Below are 23,995 nucleotides of genomic sequence, written 5' to 3' on the forward strand. Positions count from 1 at the left end.
TTTGGAAATTGTATGTGACTCACAGTGTCATTTTGGCACACTGTTATCCCTAACCTCCTGGTACTACGCTACTCCCCCATACTACAGTCCCGCCAAGTTCACTTTCATACAAAATTCACTGAAAGAAATAAGAACATTGACTCAGTCCATTTCTTATTCTTCTGTCTTAATTTAATTAGCCTCACATAATGTATTTTAGTGGTAGGTCCTTTTATACGGGCAGATATTCTACCTGTTAAACGGGCACCGAATGACAATGTAGATCGGTGCTCGTTTCCTCCATTCAAATAGAGTAATACTTGCAGGTATGAGTACGAATGATCGTTAATATTATCATTTGACCCAATACATTTTGTACCTGTTTCACAGGGAGATGTGCAACCGACAAGCGACCATTTTTTTTGGGCTGCATAAAAGATCCAATCGCTGCTTTGTTTATGATCGGGAGCAGGTGTTCTTGCGAAAGCTTGTTCACCCGTTCATTGGGCATTCATCACTCCAGGAAAGCTTTGATTTCCTCACATTGTATAGTAACTTTTGTTTTTTTGCTGTTCTTTAATTTTTTTTATAGTTTATTTATCTAGAAAATGCACAGACTAAGGCTTCATTCATATCTGCATCAGGGCTCTGTTTATGGGTTCCGTCTGAGCTTTCCGTCAGGGGACTCCATGAACGGAACCCTGACTGAAACAAACGGAACCCATAGTTTTCCGTTTGCATCACCATTGATTTCAATGATGTCGGATCCGGGGCAAATGGTTTCCGTTTGTCCCCGTTGTGCAAGGGTTCCATCGTTTTGATGGAATGAATAGCACAGTCGACTACGGTATTAATTGCATCAAAATGACGTAACCCTTATAGCACCAAATTATAAAATGGTAAACATAGTAAAACGTGTTTCAGGAATTACATAAGTATATTCATTCATTTTGATTAAAAATTGTATTCATTTTTTTTGTCCGGATCTGCTGGCGGAAAATCTGCAGCATATTACAGTCGCAGCAAAGTAGATGAGATTTTAAGAAATCTCATCCACCCGCTCCAGAATAAATCATCAGCCTGTCAATACTTTCTGAGGATTCTACTCCTTTCAATATGGAGGGTGAAATCTGCAATGAAGTCTGCAACAGATTCCACAGTAAAATTTGCATGTAAAACATTATTGAAATACATCGGATTTTGCAGCGGAATAGTCACATAATTTGTGGTGATATCCACAACAAATTTTTTCATCCCATGTGGACGTCCCTAAAAAACATTGAAAAGAAACAGCAATACACAAATCAAAAACAATAGGGGATGATAAATGATTAAATAAGGGATGGGTCAAGGAGAAGCAGAACAGGTATGAGCTGATTTATGGGAGTCCACTGTGTATCATCTTTGTGCTATGTGCTTATTGCTGTTGTCCATTGCCCTGAATTCAAAGAGGCCAAATGGTTTGGTACAGTATATAGGAGTTATTTTCAAATGCCATCATATCATCTGCCCAATGTACAGTGCTCTAAAGGGGAAGGCCTCCAGAGATATCAGGAGTCAAAGGGTATGTCCACACGTAGCGTAAACCCCAGATTTTCTGCAACGTATTTCATTGCGGAAAATCTGCAGCGTGATACAGTAGCAGCAGTGGATGAGATTTGAACAAATCTCATCCACACGCTACATAAAAAATAGGCCGAAAAAACATTTATATATTGACCTACGTTGCATGTCAATTTACGCTGCGGAATCGCTGCTTTTCAACAAATAGCAGATGTTGTAATTTTTGCAGTGGAAAAGCTGCGATTCCACTGCAAAAATCGCAACTCAGAAAAAAAAAAGTTACACTCCAGCCTGGCCTCTAGGGATGACGTTTCTGCTGCAGCCAATCATCACAGGCTGGAGCCGTCACATGACGTCAGGGGGACGTGTCGCCATGACTACTGTTAAATATAACAAAGAAAAAGATTCCACAGCACTGGAACACGGATGGGTGCACGACTCAACAGGACCTGGTCCACGGTTCTCAATATCAGGCAAGCAGAAATAGACAGAGAGGCAGCACTTCCAAAAATATCAGCTTTTAATTACCCGTGCAACGTTTCAGTCCGACTGGACCTTTCTCAGCAATGGACCTTTCCCATGGTTGAGAAAGGTCCAGTCAGACTGAAACGTCGCACAGGTGATTAAAAGCTGATATTTTTGGAAGTGCTGCCGCTCTTTCTATTTCTGCTTTTGTAATGGCAGGGGGTAGGGAGACGGACAAGTGAGCCCTAATCTACCCGCCACTCTGTCCCTGCCTACTTGCAACGACCCGCCCTAGGCGACGGGGTACAACTGGGCGGCGGTCCCTGCGCTCAGTAAGTGCACGACAAACACGACAAACATACAAGGAACACAAGCAAGGAAAAGGGGCCGTTGCCCACGGCAACACCGTGAGCAACCAGAGTGGTGAACGAGCCGAGTCAAGCCAGGAGTGTGCGAGGTACAAAACGAAAAGCAGAAGAGTAGTCGGTAAGCCAGGGTCTGTATGGAGCAGGATCAAAAATAGCAGGAGCTGTAGCTGGGCCAGGAAACCACAAGGAGGGAACCACAAGCAATAACAAGCACCAAGGGACAGGAAGTGCAGGCTTAAATAGACCGAGGGCGGGAGCTAGCTGAGTCTGGCCAGGTTACGATAGGCTCTCCCACTCCTAAGCCTGCCAGCCTGAATGGTGGAAGCAGGAGTCAGTCTCAGGGATGTATTCTCAGGTGCTGACTGATTAGTTCTGGGAGTTAACCCCGCTGTGCCTGGCAGATCCTTTACAGTACCCCCCCCCTTTTATGAGGGGCCACCGGACCCTTTCTAAGTGGACCTGGCTTACTGGGGAAACGCAGGTGGAACCTCCTGACCAATACCCCAGCGTGAACATCCCGGGCGGGTACCCAAGTCCTCTCCTCGGGCCCGTATCCTCTCCAATGGACCAGGTACTGGAGGGAGCCTTGGACCATCTTGCTGTCCACAATCCTGGCCACCTCGAATTCCACCCCCTCCGGGGTGAGGATGGGAACAGGAGGTCTCCTCGAGGGAGCCAAGGACGGGGAGCAGCGTTTGAGGAGGGAGGCATGAAACACGTCGTGTATCCGAAAAGACGGGGGTAACTCCAGCCGGAAGGAGACAGGATTGAGGACCTCAATGACCTTATACGGCCCAATAAACCGGGGAGCAAACTTCTTGGACGGAACCTTGAGACGCAAGTTCCTAGACGACAACCACACCAGATCCCCGACCATAAACAGGGGGTTAGCAGAACGTTTTTTATCAGCCTGAGTTTTTTGTACGCTCTGGGACACCTCTAGGTTTTTCTGAACCTGGGCCCAGACTGTGCACAGTTCCCGATGAACGACCTCTACCTCATGATTGTTGGAACTACCAGGTGAAACGGAGGAGAACCGTGGATTAAACCCAAAATTACAAAAAAAAGGAGAGACCCCTGACGAGTTACTGACCCGGTTATTAAGGGAAAATTCGGCGAGGGGAATGAAAGAGACCCAATCAAATTGACAGTCAGAGACAAAACACATAAGTATTGTTCTAGAGATTGATTAGTCCTCTCCGTTTGGCTATTGGTTTCAGGATGGAAGGCAGAGGAGAAGGACAGATCAATCCCCAACTTCATACAGAAGGCTCTCCAAAACAATGAAACAAATTGTACCCCTCTGTCCGAAACCATATTGACAGGGACACCATGGAGACGCAGGATGTGTTTGACAAACAAGGTAGCCAACGTTTTGGCGTTGGGTAGTTTCTTGAGGGGCACAAAGTGGCACATCTTACTGAAGCGGTCCACCACCACCCACACCACCGACTTGCCTTGGGATGGAGGCAAATCGGTGATAAAATCCATGGAGATATGTGTCCAAGGTCTCTGGGGAATGGGCAACGAACGCAGTAAGCCCGCTGGTCGGGACCTGGGAGTCTTGGACCTAGCACAAACCTCACAAGCGGCGACGTAGGCCTTAACGTCTTTAGGCAACCCAGGCCACCAATAATTTCTGGTAATGAGGTGTTTGGTACCCAGGATGCCTGGATGGCCAGATAGTGTGGAGTCATGATTTTCCCTAAGTACCCTTAGCCGGAATTGCAGGGGAACAAACAGCTTGTTCTCAGGAAGGTTCCCGGGAGCTGCACCTTGATCAGCAGCAATTTCAGAGACTAAATCAGAATCGATCGAGGAAATGATTATACCTGGAGGCAAAATACAAGCAGGATCTTCCTCCGAAGGAGAGCTGGCCATGAAGCTACGCGACAGTGCATCAGCCTTAATATTTTTAGACCCAGCCCTATAGGTAACCAAAAAATTGAATCTGGTAAAAAATAACGCCCATCGAGCTTGTCTCGGGTTTAGCCTCCGGGCAGATTCTAGGAAAACCAGATTCTTGTGGTCGGTAAGGACCGTTACCTGGTGCCTAGCCCCCTCCAGGAAGTGGCGCCACTCTTCAAATGCCCATTTAATGGCTAAGAGTTCGCGGTTGCCAATATCATAGTTACTTTCAGTTGGCGAAAACTTCCTGGAGAAGTAGGCACAGGGGCGGAGATGGGTGAGGGAGCTGGTACCCTGGGACAAGACAGCCCCCACTCCCACCTCAGATGCGTCAACTTCCACGATAAATGGCTCCATTTGGTTGGGCTGAACCAGCACCGGGGCCGAGACAAAGCACTTCTTAAGGACCTCAAAAGCCTGGACAGCCTCAGGAGGCCAGTGGAGGAGATCAGCACCTTTGCGAGTGAGGTCCGTAAGGGGCTTAGCGATGACCGAGAAGTTAGCAATAAATCTCCTGTAATAATTAGCGAACCCCAAAAAAAACTGTAACGCCTTCAGGGAGGCAGGTTGGACCCATTCCGCCACAGCCTGAACCTTGGCGGGGTCCATGCGGAATTCATGAGGAGTGAGGATTTGACCCAAAAATGGAATCTCCTGTACCCCAAACACACATTTTTCGGTTTTGGCAAACAGTTTATTTTCCCGAAGGACCTGGAGCACCTTCCTGACATGCTCCACATGGGAGGACCAGTCCTTGGAAAACACCAGTATGTCATCAAGGTACACTACCAGAAAAATCCCCAGGTAATTTCTCAAAATCTCATTTATGAAATTCTGGAAGACCGCAGGGGCATTACACAACCCAAAGGGCATGACGAGGTATTCAAAATGGCCTTCGGGCGTGTTAAACGCAGTCTTCCACTCATCCCCCTCTTTGATGCGAATAAGGTTATACGCCCCCCGTAGATCCAATTTAGAAAACCATTGGGCCCCCTGAACCTGATTAAAGAGATCAGGAATCAAAGGAAGGGGATACTGGTTCCTTACCGTGACCTTATTCAGGCCACGGTAGTCAATGCATGGCCTAAGACCACCATCCTTCTTCCCCACGAAGAAGAAGCCAGCACCTACCGGAGAAGAAGAGGGACGAATGTAACCCTTGGCCAGGGATTCCTGGATATACACTCTCATAGCTTCACGTTCGGGACAAGAAAGATTAAATATCCTACCCTTAGGAAGCTTAGCTCCTGGTACCAATTCGATAGCGCAATCGTATTCTCTATGAGGAGGTAACACTTCGGAGGCCTCCCTAGAGAAAACATCAGCGAAGTCCTGAACAAACTCGGGTAGCGTATTCGCCTCCTTAGGGGGAGAAATAGAATTAACAGAAAAACATGACGTACAACATTCATTACCCCATTTGGTTAGCTCCCCAGTATTCCAGTCAAACGTAGGATTATGCAACTGCAACCAGGGAAGACCTAGAACCAAATCGTACGATAATCCCTGCATCAACGGTACAGAGCATTGCTCCAAATGCATGGAGCCAACAAGGAGTTCAAAAACAGGGGTATGCTGTGTAAAATAACCATTAGCAAGAGGAGTGGCGTCGATACCCACTACCGGGACAGGTTTAGGCAAATCAATAAGAGGCATAGCAAGGGACATAGCAAATTCCACAGACATGATATTAGTAGAGGACCCTGAATCCACGAAGGCACTGCCGGTAGCAGACCTACCACCAAAAGAGACCTGAAAGGGAAGCAAGATCTTAGTACGTTTCATATTTACTGGAAATACCTGTGCGCCCAAGTGACCTCCCCGATGATCACTTAGACGCGGAAGTTCTCTGGCTGCAACCTTACGCTTAGGACAGTTGTTCACTTGATGCTTGTCGTCCCCACAGTAGAAGCAGAGACCATTCTTCCTGCGGAATTCTCTACGTTGTTGGGGGGACACGGAGGCCCCGAGTTGCATAGGTATCTCTGAATCTTTCGGGGAGGAACGAAGCAACGGAACTTCGGGAGGCATCATGGGGGAGTCGGAGGAGAAAACACATAAACGTTCACGTTGTCGTTCCCTGAGACGTCGGTCAAGTCGTATCGCTAAAGCCATAAGCTGGTCTAGGGAGTCAGAAGAGGGATAGCTAACTAGCAGGTCTTTCAGGGCATTCGACAGACCCAACCTAAACTGGCACCTTAAGGCAGGGTCATTCCACCGAGAAGCTACGCACCACTTCCGAAAGTCAGAGCAATACTCCTCAACAGGTCTCTTACCCTGACTTAAGGTCACCAGCTGACTCTCGGCAAAGGCAGTCCTGTCAGTCTCGTCATAAATAAGTCCGAGAGCAGAAAATAAACAATCAACGGAGGAAAGTTCAGGGGCGTCAGGAGCCAAGGAGAAGGCCCACTCTTGGGGCCCTTCCTGGAGCCGGGACATAATTATACCCACCCGCTGGCTCTCAGAACCTGAGGAATGAGGCTTTAAACGAAAGTAAAGCCTACAACTCTCCCGAAAGGAGAGAAAAGCCCTCCGGTCCCCTGAGAACCGGTCGGGCAACTTGAGGTGGGGTTCAAGAGGTGCGGTGAGGGGAACTACCAGGGTAGCATCAGGCTGGTTGACCCTCTGAGCCAGGGCCTGGACCTGTAGGGAGAGACCCTGCATTTGCTGAGCCAGGGTCTCACGGGGATCCATAGTGGTGTCAGGGACCAGGGGTAGACTAGGTATGGTGGCTTGTTATTATGTAATGGCAGGGGGTAGGGAGACGGACAAGTGAGCCCTAATCTACCCGCCACTCTGTCCCTGCCTACTTGCAACGACCCGCCCTAGGCGACGGGGTACAACTGGGCGGCGGTCCCTGCACTCAGTAAGTGCACGACAAACACGACAAACATACAAGGAACACAAGCAAGGAAAAGGGGCCGTTGCCCACGGCAACACCGTGAGCAACCAGAGTGGTGAACGAGCCGAGTCAAGCCAGGAGTGTGCGAGGTACAAAACGAAAAGCAGAAGAGTAGTCGGTAAGCCAGGGTCTGTATGGAGCAGGATCAAAAATAGCAGGAGCTGTAGCTGGGCCAGGAAACCACAAGGAGGGAACCACACGCAATAACAAGCACCGAGGGACAGGAAGTGCAGGCTTAAATAGACCGAGGGCGGGAGCTAGCTGAGTCTGGCCAGGTTACGATAGGCTCTCCCACTCCTAAGCCTGCCAGCCTGAATGGTGGAAGCAGGAGTCAGTCTCAGGGATGTATTCTCAGGTGCTGACTGATTAGTTCTGGGAGTTAACCCCGCTGTGCCTGGCAGATCCTTTACAGCTTTACTGTTAAATATAGGGTTTTTTTCCCAACTGTTTTCTGCAGCGGACATTCTGGCCGAAAAACTGCACCACAATTTGGTGCGTTTTTTTCGGAAGGAATTCCCTGCGGGGACCAGGGCGGATACGCTGTGTTAGTACGAGTTCACACGTAGCGTAAGCGGAAAATCCGCAGTATAATACAGAAGCAGCAGAGTGGATGAGATTTGAAGAAATCTCATCCACACACTGCATAAATGCTGAGCGGAAAAAAAAGCTCAGAAATTGACCTGCGGTGCGTTTGTTTTGATCCACAGCATGTCAATTGTATTTGCGGGGCTGCAGGACGGCAGTGGAATGCACGCCTGCTATGCTGCTTCTGTAACTGCCATTCATTTCTATTGTAGTTACAGAATCAGTGTAGCTCAGCAAGCTTTGCTGTTTTCGTAACTCCCGACCATCTAATCAAGAAGTCGTCAGGAAGCAGCGGGTGCCGAGAAAGAACAGGCTTTAGGCGGCCAGTTCTATAGATAGGTGTGGGTCCCAGAATTGGGACACGCATCTATCTGACGTATATGGCATATCCTGTGGATATACCACAGATGTCCAGGATGGGCATACCCCTTTAAAGCTTTCACCCACTGTGTGGTCACCACACTGTGGTAGCCTCCTCAAGCACTGTATGGGGTGCCATCCCCAATTCACCACCACAAATAAACTTATTTAATTATTGGTTTACTACTTTGGTTATAGTATTTTTCTATATAAAGTAAGCTTACTTATACTAGTGTATTGGTTATTAGAATTGCAAGTATTTATTTAAAAACATTGTTAAAACAACTTTTCTGTCATCACTTCCGGTTCAGCAGTATTGCATTTATATAGGTGAAATATCACAAGTTAGTCTTGCTTGATAAGTGACAGTGCAATGAGCAAGATAAAATCATTATAAGTTAGTTACATTAGTGCTTTGTGTTAGGCCCCATGCACACGAACGTGCTTTTGCGGCCGCAATTCCCACGAAAATCCATGGGAGAATTGCGGCCCCATTCATTCCTATGGGACCATGCACACGACCGTGGTTTCCAGGAGCTCATAGGAAATAATAGACGTGGGCATGTGCACGGCCCGCGATTTGCAGGCGGCTCACGGGTGACACTCCGCTGCCGGCCGACCCGAAAATCACAGCCTTGCACATGACTACGGTCGTGTGCATTAGGCCTTATACTCCGATGTTAAATATGGAAAATATTTGCATTATTTATGTTTGTTACTTGTGTTCTAAACTAGTAATAAAATGTGCAATATAGATTTTTATAGTTTTATATGCACCCGAACGTGGTTAGGTTATGGGGGGCCCAGGCACATTCTTTACACAGGGACCCTCTGCAGTTTGTGTCCGCCCCTGGCCAATAATACCAGATAAGGCCAGTTTCACACACATTTGCGATTTTCACTGCATATTTGGGGGGCCAAAATCCTATTTTAAAACAATGAAAATAACAACTCTGTTAGAAAGGCCTAAACGCTTTTTTGTTTTACCGCCTATGGGAAGACCTGAAAACTTTGCTGCCAAGGGAACCCAATTCAAGCCAAAGGGGTACCGCACTCATGAACAGTGGGGTCTAGTAGCTGGACTGACACTGATACTATCTTCTAACATGTCAAATTAAATTGTAGGAAATTGTGCACAAAAGGTAAGCACTTTAATTTTTAGGTTTTGCACATGATTTAAATTATTAGTATAACTGTGCAAAATAGCAGAAGAAAATGTTTCTACTTCCACCATGTGTGTACTCCTCTGATGCCCTGCACAGCGTGGACAGCCAGGGATTTACAGGTTACCACAGTCATGAATACAGAAATAAGGCAGTTTCAATAGCAAATGCATGTATAACAGCAAGAGTGTGTATCTGATGCCCTTTGTGCTAACTTCATGATGCGCAGGGCAGTGCAATCTATACCAGTAAATCCATCATCTTTATCCTCTTCTTGGGTACACGGCATTTGTCCAGTTACTCAGGAAACACTTAAGTAATATATATTTGAGCAGACAAACATCAATGGCAAGCACTTAGCAGAGCACAGTGAAAATACTCTCATGGGAATATATTGTACTGAACACAATGTACCTGCTCTCATTTTGCCATGTTACAATATTGAAATCTTACATTTTATGCAGCAATGTAAATGTCACAAAGCTAATGTATTTCTAGATATTAAAGCCGCGTTTATAAAAAGCAAATAGATTTATGCGTGTACCTACATAAATACATATGTATAAAATGTAGAAATGCGTGTGTATATTTTTTAGATGTATGATGCAGAGGTGTCTTATTTGATGCAGTGGGTGAGGATGTAATGATCTTGTATTTATGGATATGGTTTTCATAATCGACTTTCACCTTGAAAGCAACCTCTGAGGCTTGCCATTTGAAGACTCTGTCTGTTTACACCTGCTATGTCAGCTTCCTTTATTGTTAAAGCAGCAATCATCTGCCTGCAGAACGTCTCGGAATGCTCCATCAATTGCTAATTAGAAGGGAATGTTGACTTTACATCCTGCTCCAGTTTTATATGTGACATGCCATCAAACTACCTCATTAAATCTGCCATACCCTTTTATCTACCTCAATTTCATTAAAAAAAAACACACATCTCCAAAGATGCAGCCAGTCGTAATAATCTATTTTCTAATTTACTTGTTTTGGCAGAAGGCAAAATAAGCCACAAGCCTCATGAACTTTTGCCATTTTTAATGCATTCTGATGAGGTTCTCTGTGCCCAAAATATACCTATAATGTACTTGTAATGAAAAGGGCAAGAGCAGGTTTACAACACTATTGTGCTTTTAGATGCATTATTACAGGTTTAATAAATTGTGGCGTTTTTTTTATTTGCTTCTATGTTTAATTTCGGCACTATTTTCAGCGGTAAAAGAAAAAAAGTTTCTTCCCTAGAAATCCAGAAATCGAGCTTGTGTGCGGTGGCAATGTGCTCTCTCTTTTAAGTGACAGATGACTATGTGCTAGACCAGTGCCTTTTATTTCCTCACTAATGATAAATCCCTACAGTTTTCTAAAACAAGCAAAGAAAAATGAGCTCTTACCAAACATGAAGGGATCCTTAGCGCCGGTGATATGATGTATCCAGCTTCTGAGAGCCTTTAAGATGTAAACAATCCTCCCTTTGAGTGTCTTGCTGTGTGAGCACACATGCATAACACAACAGAGAGGACTTATATAAATAGGACAGCCAGTACTGACAGAGCCTGCATATTGCTTGGCTGCTCTCAGTTCTGTGACGTGCGCTTCCAGCACTACTCTAATTCCGAATGGAGAAGGCTGCGAATATCTCTTTACCAAAACATACACAAAGACATCACGTTTTATAAATGCTGGAAATACTTCAGGGGTTAAATGCCATGCATGGACCCAATAATGGCTTTGCTATCTATAGCCACAATATATTTTGAAAAAGGGATATAAGTAGAATTTCATCCTTATATACATTCTGCTAAAAGAACAATATATAACAGGGAAATCATAATAAACAGATATCTATCTATCTATCTATCTATCTATCTATCTATCTATCTATCTATCTATCTATCTATCTATCTATCTATCTATCTATCTATCTATCTATCTATCTATCTATCTATCTATCTATCTATCTATCTATCTAACTGCCTACCCACATTAGGGAGATTTATTAAATAAAATGTGCCAGAATTACACATTTCTGCTGTGGATTTGATAATTTTAACAATTGGCTCAACAATTTCACCCCCACACCTTGAACTCTTACATCCTTTTCTTATCTTTGACCGCCATATTGGGTCACATCTCACTCACGCATGGTTTCAAATTTTTGGTATTATCGTGTGAAAATATATCTATGTAATAGCAACAGTATACTATTTTTGGTGACCCCCGTCTGGAATATTTTATCTTTCTGATTTTCTGAGTGTTCTGAAATAGTTTTGCTCCCTTCAAACTTTTCCTATTTTTTGTGAAACTAAATTTTAAGTCTTGATGCATTATGTATCCATATATTTACCTGCCAAATGTACGCCACTTAAAGCTGTGTATCAAAAAAACTGATACTGATATATTAGGAAATTAATCTGATGCTGTGGAGAGTGTGATTTCCTCCTCCCTCCCCCTGCAGAGTGTCTGCAAGTTCTCTTCTTCATCTCTGTACACAGATACACATCATGTGTGATTCCCTCTATAATGGACAAAGTGGTGAGCAATGTGGTGTTGGCTGTTACCCGTTGGCTGAGGAATGGCGCAGCACGTACATGGACACACAATCCGATGTAAAATAAGTCTTTACGTCAACAGTTCTTGGCTACTCAAACATTCAGAGAACCTCTGTCGGCAGTAATCATCTGTTTCATTCAACTGAAAGACGCTCTGTGTGCCAGGTGGCTGCTGCAGCATTCAGATATTGATAGGGTAATGTTGCTGCCCTTCTCCAGCTCTGTGTGCGACCGCCTGGTTGGGCGGCACTGTGAGACACTGACTGTTGGCCGGGTCAGCGCCCCCCTCCATCCTATTTCCACCCGGGTCACATGCCCCCCCTGCCCCCCCCCTAGCGCTACCCCTGGGGGATCCTGTTGTCATATCTCCCAACCGTCCCGATTCCGGCGGGACAGTCCCGGTTTCTCACCGCTGTCCCGCCGTCTCGGCTGGTCTTGAAAATGTCCCGCTGGGCGCTGCATCAAAACAGATGATCGCTGCTGACTGCAGCAGCAATCAAAAGAAGGCAGGAGTCTTGCGGCGGTGTTCTCACTGGGATCGATGCCGGCCCGGGAGTGGACTGGTATCGACACCAGTGAGAACGCCGCTGCAAGACTCCTGCCTTCTTCTGACGGTGAGTGGAAGCAGAGTGCATGTGAGGAGGAGGAGTAGGGTATTTTTTTGCTTCCTGTAGGAGTCGGAATCCCCAATCCCCGGCCGGAGATGGACACAGCGACGTCACTCACTTCTAAAGCATAATCCCCGACCCTTTGGCCGGGGATTCCGCTACAGGAGAAGTGAGTGACTACACTGTCAATATATGGATACAGTGACGTCACTCACTTCTGAAGCGGAATCCCCGACCCTGTGGCCGGGAATTCCTCTCCAGGAGAAGTTAGTGACTACACTGTCCATATATGGACATTGAAGTCAGTGACTTCTCCTGGAGGGGGGGGGGATGCGTGCAACCTACAGGGATGAGTGGCATTACCTACAGGGGACTTGGTGGCATTACATACAGGGAGCTGGGTGGCATTACCTACAGGGGGCTGGATGGCATTACCTACAGGGGGCTGGGTGGCATTACCTACAGGGGGCAGAATGGTATTACCTGCCGGGGGCTGGGTGACATTACCTGAAGAGGGCTGAGTGGCATTACATACAGGGGGCTCGGTGGTATTACCTGCCGGGGGCTGGGTGGCATTACCTGCAGGGGGCTCGATGGCATTACCTGCAGGGGGCTGGGTGGCATTACCTGCAGGGGGCTGGGTGGCATTACATACAGGGGGCTGGGTGGCATTACCTTCAGGTGGCTGGGTGGCATTACATACAGGGGGCTGGGTGTAATTACCTGCAGGGGGCTTGGTGGCATTTCTTACAGGGGGCTGGGTGGCATTACCTACAGGGGGCTGGGTGGCATTACCTACCAGTGGTGCTATGGCATTATCTACAGAGGGAAGTGTGTGGCAACAAATTTAAATTAAATTCATCCGATTTTAAAATGGACAGGGAAAAAAACGGATGCAAAACGGGTCAAAATCGTCCGTTAAAAACGGCAACACGGCCCGGAACCGGTACGGATGCAAAATGGCCTGGAAAAATGGCCCAAAATGGCCGTTTTTATCGGCCGACACTTGGACCCTGTCATGTGAATAAGGCCTAAGGGGCTGTGTGTTGCGCTACCTACGGGGGGCTGTGTCTGGAGCTATCTACAGGGGGGCTGTGTCTGGAGCTATCTACAGGGGGGCTGTGTCTGGAGCTATCTACAGGGGGGCTGTGTGTGGAGCTATCTACAGGGGGCTATATCTGGCGCTATGTACAGGGGAGCTGTGTCTGGAGCTATCTACAGGGGGGCTTTGTGTGGCACTATCTACAGGGGGGCTGTGTGTGGAGTGATCTACAGGGGGCTCTGGTGGATGATTTTTCCATTGACCGGTAGCAGAGTTACACAACTGGAAAAAAAAATCCCCATCATGTAACTCTGCTACCTGTCAATTGAAAAGTCATCCACCACAGGGTCTCCCTCTTGACTTTCATTGCTCTCAGCCTTTTGGTTTGTCCTGCAGCTGCTACCGCCGTGATGAGCAAATGTTATACCCAAGATAGGAAAAGTAACATAAAGACGATATAACCGGATCCATAATATCTGTGATATCCAGACAGTCTAGAGATCCGCAGTGAGAATGCGCGCGTGTTATTTGCAGAAGGATCTGGCCGCGATTTGATGTGTTTATGCCGGATATTGGGTGTGGTTAGGGGCGTGGCTTAAAATGTCCCTCTTTTCCGAATTCAAAAGTTGGGAGGTATGCCTGTTGTTGGACAATCAGGCACATAGCCTGACTGGGCACTTTTGGCATGTAGCTCCTCCACTGTGAGAAACTGGAGTCACCACTGCATGCTAAACATCTACTGTTAACTGGTCTTGTCCTTCACATGACTGGTCAGCAGGACAAGTATTTTAGAACAGGGGCTTTTGGCACAGTGTTGTTGTAGGCAACTCTCTCATTTTAAGGTGGTCTTCCTCACTTGCCTTCTGGGACTCAAGCGACTGAACTGAACTGGACACAGTTATGACATAGGCCTTGGGATTGACGACATGGTTTCACCTCTCCAGACACAGGGGGCACCAGCCACGCTTGACGGTCATACCGGAGTGGAGGGTCTTACGCTGGTATGGACTGGCTTCATCAGTTGCTACATTGTCTTTAGCTCTCACCCTCACCACAGCGCTAACTTCCTTCAGCCAATAGAAGCACAGACTAAACTGCTTTCTGTTATTAGCCAGTCTACTCCCTAAATGGGGCTCCACCAGGACTGAGATGCAGACAGCATTGGGACTTTTTTATTCTCCCAGCAAGTCGAATTCCACCAGCCCCCTTCTCTGAGACTGTGGGGATACTTGTGTAGACCACTTGGCTTTATAGCAGTCTGATGAAGAAACACATCATCTTTGGTTTAATTTCAGTTTGTAGGTTGAACCATCTGACTGTTCCTTGCATCTTAGTGGCGAGGACTCTCATGTCCATTTGACCGAGCTACAGTGTAATCTGCCAACCTGTTAATGCCATGGAGCAGCATCTGTAAAGTCTCTACAAGGCCACCTGAGAGCCTCAGATATATTTTACCTCTGCTCGCCCCCTGCAGCAGTCTCTTCTCAGTTTACGAGTACCGCTATCTCTGTGTTCACTTGGGGCCTGGCATTCTCTAGCTAAGTGTTCCAGCTAGTCACACTTCCAGCATCTGTGAGGCCCGGCTGTTATGTTTCTGGTGCCCTGGATATGCTCTGGTGCTGGCCTCTTTCAGATGGGCAATTCCCGCTGTAAGTTCTTTCAGCAAGCCCATAACATCGATAGCAAATTTGAGAAAAACTGGGGATGCTCACCACGCCTGTGGCTGCGCCATCCTTAGTTGCGATGCTGTTCACAGCACTTCAGGTTGTAATGGACATAGTGGTAGGCAATGGGGTGCAGGTTGTTAATCCACTAAGGAATGGTACTGCAAATACGTGGACTTGCACCTGATGCAAAACAAGTACTTACTCCAACAGGAGGCATAAGCTTAGTGGTTACAACTATCAAGGCACAGTTCATTGGCGGTTACAATAATTATAGTACTACACTTAATGGTTTAATTCACAGAGGCACAAATGTTGGCAAAGGCACCGGCAGGATGCCGTGATGATATTTCGCAATGGTCTTTACTTCAGGCAGGAGATGGTTTGATCATCCATTATCAGACAGTCTCTAGCTGAGATAGCGACTCGCCATTCAGCCAATAAATCAACCTATAGCAGATTTCAGCTGTAACATACAGATCACAACCTACTGCAGAGGCCAGGATCGGGGATAACTTTGATCCGGTTGTTTAACACCTCAGATGCTGCGATCAATACTGAGAGCAGACAGAGGTAGGGGGCTCGATCTGTAAGCCCACCGGCGCCTCGGTGGCAGGACCTAGTGGGCTGCCTGTCAGTGTAAGGCCTAATTCATACGGCCGTCACACGGACCTATGTAATTCAATGGTGCCGTTCACACGGCCGTTGTTTCAACGGACCGTATGAAGGATCCGTGAGAAAATAGGACATGACATGCAGGTGTTGGCCATATTATACAGCCGACACCCCGCTCTAAAGGCCAGGATTAGAGATAACTATGACCCCTGCAGTTTAAACCCTAAGGGTATGTTCACACGGCTTCTTTTCGGAAGCTTTTCGGGCCGTAAATGGCCGAAAAATGGGCGAAAAATCGGAAGCAGAACGCCTCCAAATGTCTGCCCATTGATTTTAATGGGAAAAACGGCATTGTGTTCCGACGGGCCGTTTTTCTACGCGGCCGTTTTTCAAAATGGCCGCGTGAAAAACGCCCGCGAAAAAGAAGTGCATGTCACTTTTTGAGCCGTTTTTGGAAAAGTTTAGAAAAAAGGTTAAACATAAAAGCTAAAACATAAAAGAACTTCAAAAATTTGGTATTTCTGTAATTGTAAATTTGACCAACAGAATAAAACTATCTTCTCATTTATACTGCACAGTGAATGCCATACAAACGAAATTTCCAAAAAAAAACAACGGAAAAATTGTGTTGTTTTTTCCACTCTCCCTCAATTTTTTTTTATAAAAGTAAAAAAAGGTGCTATTAAAAATACAGCTCTTCCCGCAAAAAACAAGCTCTCATATGGCTGTCAACAGAAAAATACCAAAATTATCGCCCTTGGAATGTAACGATGAAAAAACTGGAAAAATAAGAGCGTCATCAAGTGCCTAAGTAGGCAGCATCCTAAAGCCTTTGGCGATATGTCACGTAACTGTATGTGACAGCCGCCAAGGGGAAATATGGAGCGCGCTCACAGGCTGAGTGTGTTCCATGCTGAGCAGATGTCAGCTGTTTATTGCAGCCGGTACCCCACTGCAACGGGCGGAATTGAAAACTTTGAATCCGCCCGTTTAACCACTTAGATGTAACAGTCAATAGTCATCTAAGCCATTAAAATAAGGGGAGTAGCCAACTCTGACCGCTCATCGCCCCCCCGCGCCGCGATCGTGGGGTGCCAATGGCTGATATAGCAGCATGGGGGCCTATTGAAAGCACCCAGATCTGCCATCTTTGTACTGCTATTAAGCCCTGCCCCACAATCACTATATACTGCAATACATTAATATTGAAGTATATAGTGCAAGCGATCCAGCGATCGCTGATTCAAGTGTCCTAAGGGGACCTAATAAAAAAGTAAAATACAGTTAAATACAAGTTTTTTTAATGAACAAAAAAAATATATGTCTGTGAAAGTTAAAAAAACAAAACCTCCCATTTTTTTCCCTAAAGTAATGTTAAAAAAATTAACAACTAGTATGGCCGCGTCCTTAACAGTCAGAACTATTACAATATAATATTATTTAACCCGCTCGGTAAACGCCGTAATAAAATAAAGTAAAACCATCCAAATTGCTGTTTTTTGGTCTCCTTAGCTCCCCAAAAAATTTAATAAAAAGTGATCAAAAAGTCACATGTACCCAAAAATTGTACCAATAAAAACTATAGCTCGCCCCACAAAAAATTAGCCATCACACTGCTAAATCGACAGAAAAATTAAAAACTTATGGCTCTCAGAATGTGGCGACACAAAATAATATTTTTAACAAATAGTCTTTTCTTTAAAAAAAAGTATCGTAAAACATGAAAAAAACTATATAAATTTGGTATTTCCGTAATTGTATCGACCCCTAGAATAAAGTTAACGTGTAGTTTTTACCGCCTGATGGGTGCCGTAAAAACAAAACCCCCCAAAAATGTGGAATTGCAGTTTTTTGCCCATTTCACCCCACAAATTTTTTCTCAGTTTCCCAGTACATTATATTGCACATGAAATAATGGTGTGAAACACTACAACTCATCACGCAAAAAACAAGCCCTCATGCGGCTATGTCAACAGAAAAATATAAAAGTTATGGCTTTTGGAAGGCGGGAGGAAAAAAGAAACATGAATATCCAAAAATTGGCTGCGTCTCCAAGAGGTTAAAGGTTATATCTAATAATTTAAAGTGGATTAAAAATATAGCTCAACAAAAAATGGTCAGTTGTTTTGTGGAATTAAATGGATAGTTAATAATACAAATAAAAGAGTGCATTGAACTAACAAATAGACACAATTACCATTAGAATAATTAGCACTATGCATTACCTACCAATTATGTGTGCATGTTGATTTATTAGTTGTAAATCCCATTCTTATTAGTCTTTCAAGCAGATTTATGTTAGCTGGCAAACAGCTGAATAATGGGGAATCTTTATGCAGAAAATTAGTTTAAAGTCTTGTACACATCAATAAGTTATGTGTCCATGTCACAGGCGATCAAGAAGCATGATACGAATATAATGCAAACGTGTATAGATTTTAACATAACATAATTCGACATTATTCAATAGAAGCATTCTTTATTAATGTGTACCTCTAAAAATAATTAAAAATAATGTTTACTTACACCCAGAGTGGTACAAACTTTTCAGTATGGTATCTAATTTTTGTGGAGCCTGGTGATCTACCAAGAGCCTAGGGACAGTCACATGTAGATCATAAATGATGCTGCTGCAAATTTTTGGTTTGCTTATTTAGCAGATATCTCCTTATAGTGACAGTAGCCACCATTTATTCGTGAAATGCTATTAGTTACTTATTGCACTTGTCCCACTGCCATACTTTCTTTGTACATGAATGTGCTGCGCCACCTCTTTGCTCTTCTCAGTGCAAGAGTATATATTAGCAGTTAGGAAGTGTGTGAGATCTATACCAGTTAATGGCAGTCGTCAAATCTCATGAGTCCCTGTATGATTCATGAATGAGAACTTCAATGTAAAAGGATGGTAAAAGGCACACAAACACAAATCTATGAGGATGTCGTTTCCCCACTTCTGTTTTGAAGCCAAGAAGAGAGCAGCCAGATGGCTAAATATCAAGATTCACCTACTCGTTCTGAGGTCAACCAATAAATTGTAATATACTGTTTGGCCACCACTGACTAAGGGCCCCTTTACTGGACAATTATCAGGCAAACAAGCTTTCAGAGAACGCTCATTCCCGCTAATGCCCTATGTAAACAGGAAAAAGATCAGCCGATGAACAAGCAAAAGCTCGTTCATAGGCTGATTGCATAGTTTTAAATTCCCAAAATATTATCGTTGTCAGCTGGGCATCTCCCTGTATAACCAGGGAGACGTGCTGCCGACATGATAGAAATGTATGGGGACGAGCGATCAGAGTAACGATCGCGAGCAAACGAACGCCGATCAACGAGCTGTCTCGTTTATCAGCACTCGTATACATGACCCACGTCGGGCTGTGTAAGAGGACCCATAGGCTGGGTTCACACTGAGTTTTTTGCAGGCAGAAATAGGCTTTCTCTACCTCCCATTGATGTCAATGGGAGGTCAGAGGTGTAAACACCCGAAGATAGGGCATGTCCCTTCTTTTTCCCACGAAACGTTTTTTCCGCTCACGGGAAAAAAGCCTCTGCCTCCCATTGAAATCAATGGGAGGCATTTTCGGACGTTTCCACTTCAAAACACTCAGTGTGAACTCCCCCTTAAACAGTCTTTGGATGATGAACTAATGAGGTAGGGGGGGTGCTCAGTCTGGCCTCCCTGTTATCTCTGTCAGAAGTGGACGGCTTTGGACCATTAAACAATAGATATAGACCTGAATCCCATGGGATTTTTCTAATGGCAAACACCATCAGTTGGCTTCAATTAGTATCTGTTATCAGGGCCGGCCTAAGAATAGATGGCGCCCCGTGCAAAATTATCTTTCAGCGCCCCACCACATCATAAAAAATTGCCCCAAAAAAAGTATAATGCCCCTTCACAGTATAATGCCCCATATAGTGCCCCCACATAGTATAATGCCCAACACAAAGTATAATGCTCCTTTAGTGCCCCCCATACAGTATAATATTTAATATAATATATTATTACCCCATAATCCTCCATCTCCTCCTTGTAGACAGTGCCATACAGCCCCCAACCTCCCCCTTGTGGACAGTGCCCCCTTACATCAACCTTGTAGACAGTGCCATACAGCCCCCCCCTCACCCTTGTAGACAGTGCCCACACCACCCCCATGTAGACAGTTTCATACAGCCCCCAGCTCCTCCTTGTAGACAGTGCCATACAGCCCCCCCACTAAAATCTACATCAGCTCGTAGCTGGTCTGTTTTACTTTGGGGCGCACTGACAGCCCAGGATGCGACAAATTTATGAGGAGCTGCACATCTCTAAATAAATTTGTTGCATCTTATTCCAGCAGCCTACACGATGCGCAATGGGTGGTGCAGAGTGAAAATTGCGTTGTGCCTAGCTTGTGCCACCAGAGATACATACCCCATAAATTGTTATGTGGGTTCTCGCGGGTACAGAAATACCACACATGTGACTGTAATCTGCTGATGGGCACACAGCAGGGCTCAGAAGAGAATGAGCAGCATGCGGCTCTGGGGAATAAGGTGTGCGGAGAACATCAGGGTACATAATATTGCATATATGCAAATAAATAATGACATTAAACTTCAAGGAATGTATAATATATTTTGACACAATCTTTTATGCACAAGCCAGGCTCTGTGGGGCAGGTTCCGCAATGCGCTATACAGCTTCAGCCCTTGGTCTAAAAGGTCAACCCCTCCCATGTACATATTATAGTCCAGGATGCTGTCTGGCTTGGGGTTTCTGTCCTAGTACCGTGCACTGTGACATGGTGCTACAATCGCTGTGTATTGTGCTAAATATAAGGACATTCCTCCTGACCTTATACTTGACACAATAGGTTGTCACTGCATAATGCCCTGCTCTCGTCCCTAATGAGTGTTTGCCCAAGCAGCGATCTAGGGAGGCTACTCTGATTTTTCTAACAGTGCCGCATGCCACATTACTTCTGGAAGCGAGGCACTCAAAAAGGGAGGCATTGGTGTAAAAATTATCCAGGTAGAGGTGGTAACCCGCAGTGGGTGCAGCTTATATCACACTATTTGTCCGGGAACTGCCAGGAAGAGGTCAATTCGGGTGTACTTTCTTTAAAAAATCCTATACCTCTGGGTGTACCCTAATGAATTCTCGCACAGCTTATATATACCCTGCCCTTTTACTTGGATGGTGCTGGTGGAATTGAAGCCTCCTTTTAAATGTACCAGGGACTCCTCACTAGAAATACACTTCTCGGGAGAGTAAGCCTAAGCAAACTTGGCACTGAAATAGTCTATGAGGGGCCTAATTTTAAACATGCGGTTAAAACTCAGGTGATCTCGCGGTGGGCACTGCACATTATCATTCTATTGGAGGAATCTCAGGATTGCTTCAAAGCGTGTCCTGGGCATGGCCATGCACTACATTGGTGTGTGGTATAATATATCCATGTTCTAGTATCACCGAATGCTCGTCTTCTTCAATAATGCCATGTCCAATACAAGGCTGCAAAATGTAACTAATCTCTGTCGCATCTACGTTTGGCCACCTGTCGGGTTTAACATAAATTGAACTGGGGTTATGGGATCTAAATTGTTGGGTATACAAATTTGTCTGGGCCACCACCACAGCAATAATTTTATTTGAAAATAAGGATTTCAAAAAAGTCTAGTTCTCTGAGCCTTGCAAAGTCAAAATGTATCCCTGAGTTCCCAATGAACTCAGGGATCAAGGATTCAACATTTTTAAGGGGTTATTCAAATGGGGTCAGAGGCCGTTTCAGTGGCAGTCCTGGGACGCCTTCTAAGGTGTTCTTCTCAGTCACTAGCAGATGAAGAGGATGACAAGAGGAAAGAAGTGTCATCCTCGCTAGCTGACTAACTTACTAACTGGCGTACGAATTAAAATATAATAGGCGTACAAATAGTACTAAAAATGTAAAGGCGTACAAACAGTAATAAAAAATTATATGCGTACAAATACTACTACGTAATACTATGCGTACATATAGTACTGAAAATGTATAGGTGTACAAAAAGTACTAAAAAATAATATGTACTAATTAGTAATAAAAAATGATATGTGTACAAATTGTACTTAAAAATTATATGCGTACAATTATAGGCATACAGATAGTACTAAAAAATTATATTCGTACAAATAGTACTAAAAGATTATAACTGTTGATCACAGGAAAGTGATCACGGGGATGATATGGGTGATGATGATTACAGGGGGTAATCACAAAAATGGGGTGTGATTAGACAGATGATGGGAGTGATCAGGGGGTAATATTGGGGCTGATTACACCTTTAATATACCATTTTTGCCAGAATCTCTCTTTCTTCGAAAAGGCTCTCTCTCTAACCGCGGCACAGAGTCAACTGCAACGGTAAGTGCTTGGGAGGTAAGTATGTACCTTCCTTTTGACACTTTCAGTACTGTGATTAGTCAATCAGCATTGACTGACCAATCACAGGGATCGGCAGTGGAGGGCCCCCTGCAGTAACTAGTGGTTGGCTGCTGTTGTTGACCGCAGCCATCACTACTCTGTCACCGTGTCGCTTAACATGGTGACAGTTTAAAGTGATAGGAATCTAATATATATATAAAAAAGGTGAACAACTTTGGAAAAACAGTGGGAGAAATATATTAAGACTGGCTTGGTGAAGGCCAGTCTTAAACTAATTTACGTTGGCGGAGAATGCGGAAAATATATTAAAAAGTATAGATTTGCGGGATAACATAACAGTTTTCTGGCGTAAATAATGATAGATCTGTTGTTCTGGTGGAGGCCAACATTTTCGACTTTATTTATGCCAGAAAAGTGGCGTAAACCAATTGATATATTCCCCATAGTGTATTGTATATCTTGTACTGTGCAGTAGGCACTGTTAGCATCTTGTGGTGTCCCTCCCCAACAGGATACCACCAACAAAGTACTGACCCAAAAATTATAGACGTACAGACAGTACTAAAAAATGATATGCATACAAATAGTAATTACAAATTATTTGCTTACAAATAGTACTAAAAATCTAAAGGTGTACAAATAGAAAAAATGAAATCCATCAGTTTTTTTAACTACCATAAAAAACGGATGGAAAAAAGGTGACAAACGGCCATTAAAAACGAACAGACGGACTGGAAATGGATGAAAAATTGGAGACACACTGTTGCAAAATGGCCATGAAAAACTGGCATTTGATCAGTTTTTAATGGCCATTTTTTTTCACTGTCGTGTGAATGTAGCCATGTCTTTAGAACTATTTTTTAAAGAAAACAGTGTCCAGTAGCACATGTATAAAACACACATGCAGTAATCCTATTGGGTTTTCTCCCAACTGAAGTGGAAAAACCCCGAACCTAAGGCATGATGTGGCTTAAAAACATATCATAATCTATAACCAGCCGAGAACTGCACATTCAACTAATACAACATTTGAATAAAAATCCATAAATTCGCATTGAATAACATCTATTTGCATACAAAAAAGAAATTAAATCAGCATAAACCAGATAGGTACAATTTGTGTTTATATTATCACTTACATAAAAGTGAATTTGTAGATCGCTTCTATTAACCTAGTCAAATTCATTAATTAGTTGTAGCTATGAATTCCAGTGAACACCAGGGCTATTATTAAAGTAATTTTTAAGGAAAATTTGCATTTGTTAGTTATATTACACATTATACTATAGAATAAAAATGTAAAAGCAGTAAAGTCCTGTATTTGTAAACAGCTTGACAGCATCAGTACTTTCCATGGATAATTCATACAATGCCAGATTACAAACATAAAAGAAAGTTGTCAAGTTATCTATTATAAATCAAATAAAAGAGATAGAAAATGGCAAAAGCAAATAAAAATACAAAATGTACATAATAGGCCAGCCACCTACTTGATATTTCAGAAGATCAAATACCAACAGCTTAGCAGGATGTATCAATATCACAGGCTGTTTATTAGTTAAATGTACAGCTGCAATGACCTTACAACTGAGCCATCCTATTAACTGCCACTTGCATCATCCCCTTGCAGCCGATGGGATTTCTGTGCAGAGCAGAGATCTATACAGTGACTAAGTATTGCACTGAATGACACAAGTTTTCTCTATGACATACAGTTTCATAATATAGTAGGGCTTTTTAAAGAACCACTGACCAAAATGGTTTAATGATCAGTCATAGACAGTAGTCAACACAGGAAGGGTATGTTCACACGCAAA

General features: G+C 44.3%; 1 protein-coding gene across 2 annotated transcripts in view; it reads right to left on the reverse strand.

The window, feature by feature from the left end:
- Positions 1-23,995, reverse strand: part of AFF3 (ALF transcription elongation factor 3) — a 478,799-nt gene that overhangs the window by 375,755 nt on the left and 79,049 nt on the right. The window contains exon 1 of one of the 2 annotated variants that reach the window (XM_075852634.1): positions 10,685-10,772. The exons of the other annotated variant lie outside the window; for it this stretch is intronic. The gene's annotated coding sequence lies outside the window, so the exon portion shown is untranslated. Of the gene's footprint in view, positions 1-10,684; positions 10,773-23,995 lie in introns of those variants that run through there. 2 annotated transcript variants of the gene reach the window in all.

Source organism: Rhinoderma darwinii, chromosome 2 (genome assembly GCF_050947455.1).
Source record: "Rhinoderma darwinii isolate aRhiDar2 chromosome 2, aRhiDar2.hap1, whole genome shotgun sequence".
Classification (NCBI taxonomy): domain Eukaryota; kingdom Metazoa; phylum Chordata; class Amphibia; order Anura; family Rhinodermatidae; genus Rhinoderma; species Rhinoderma darwinii.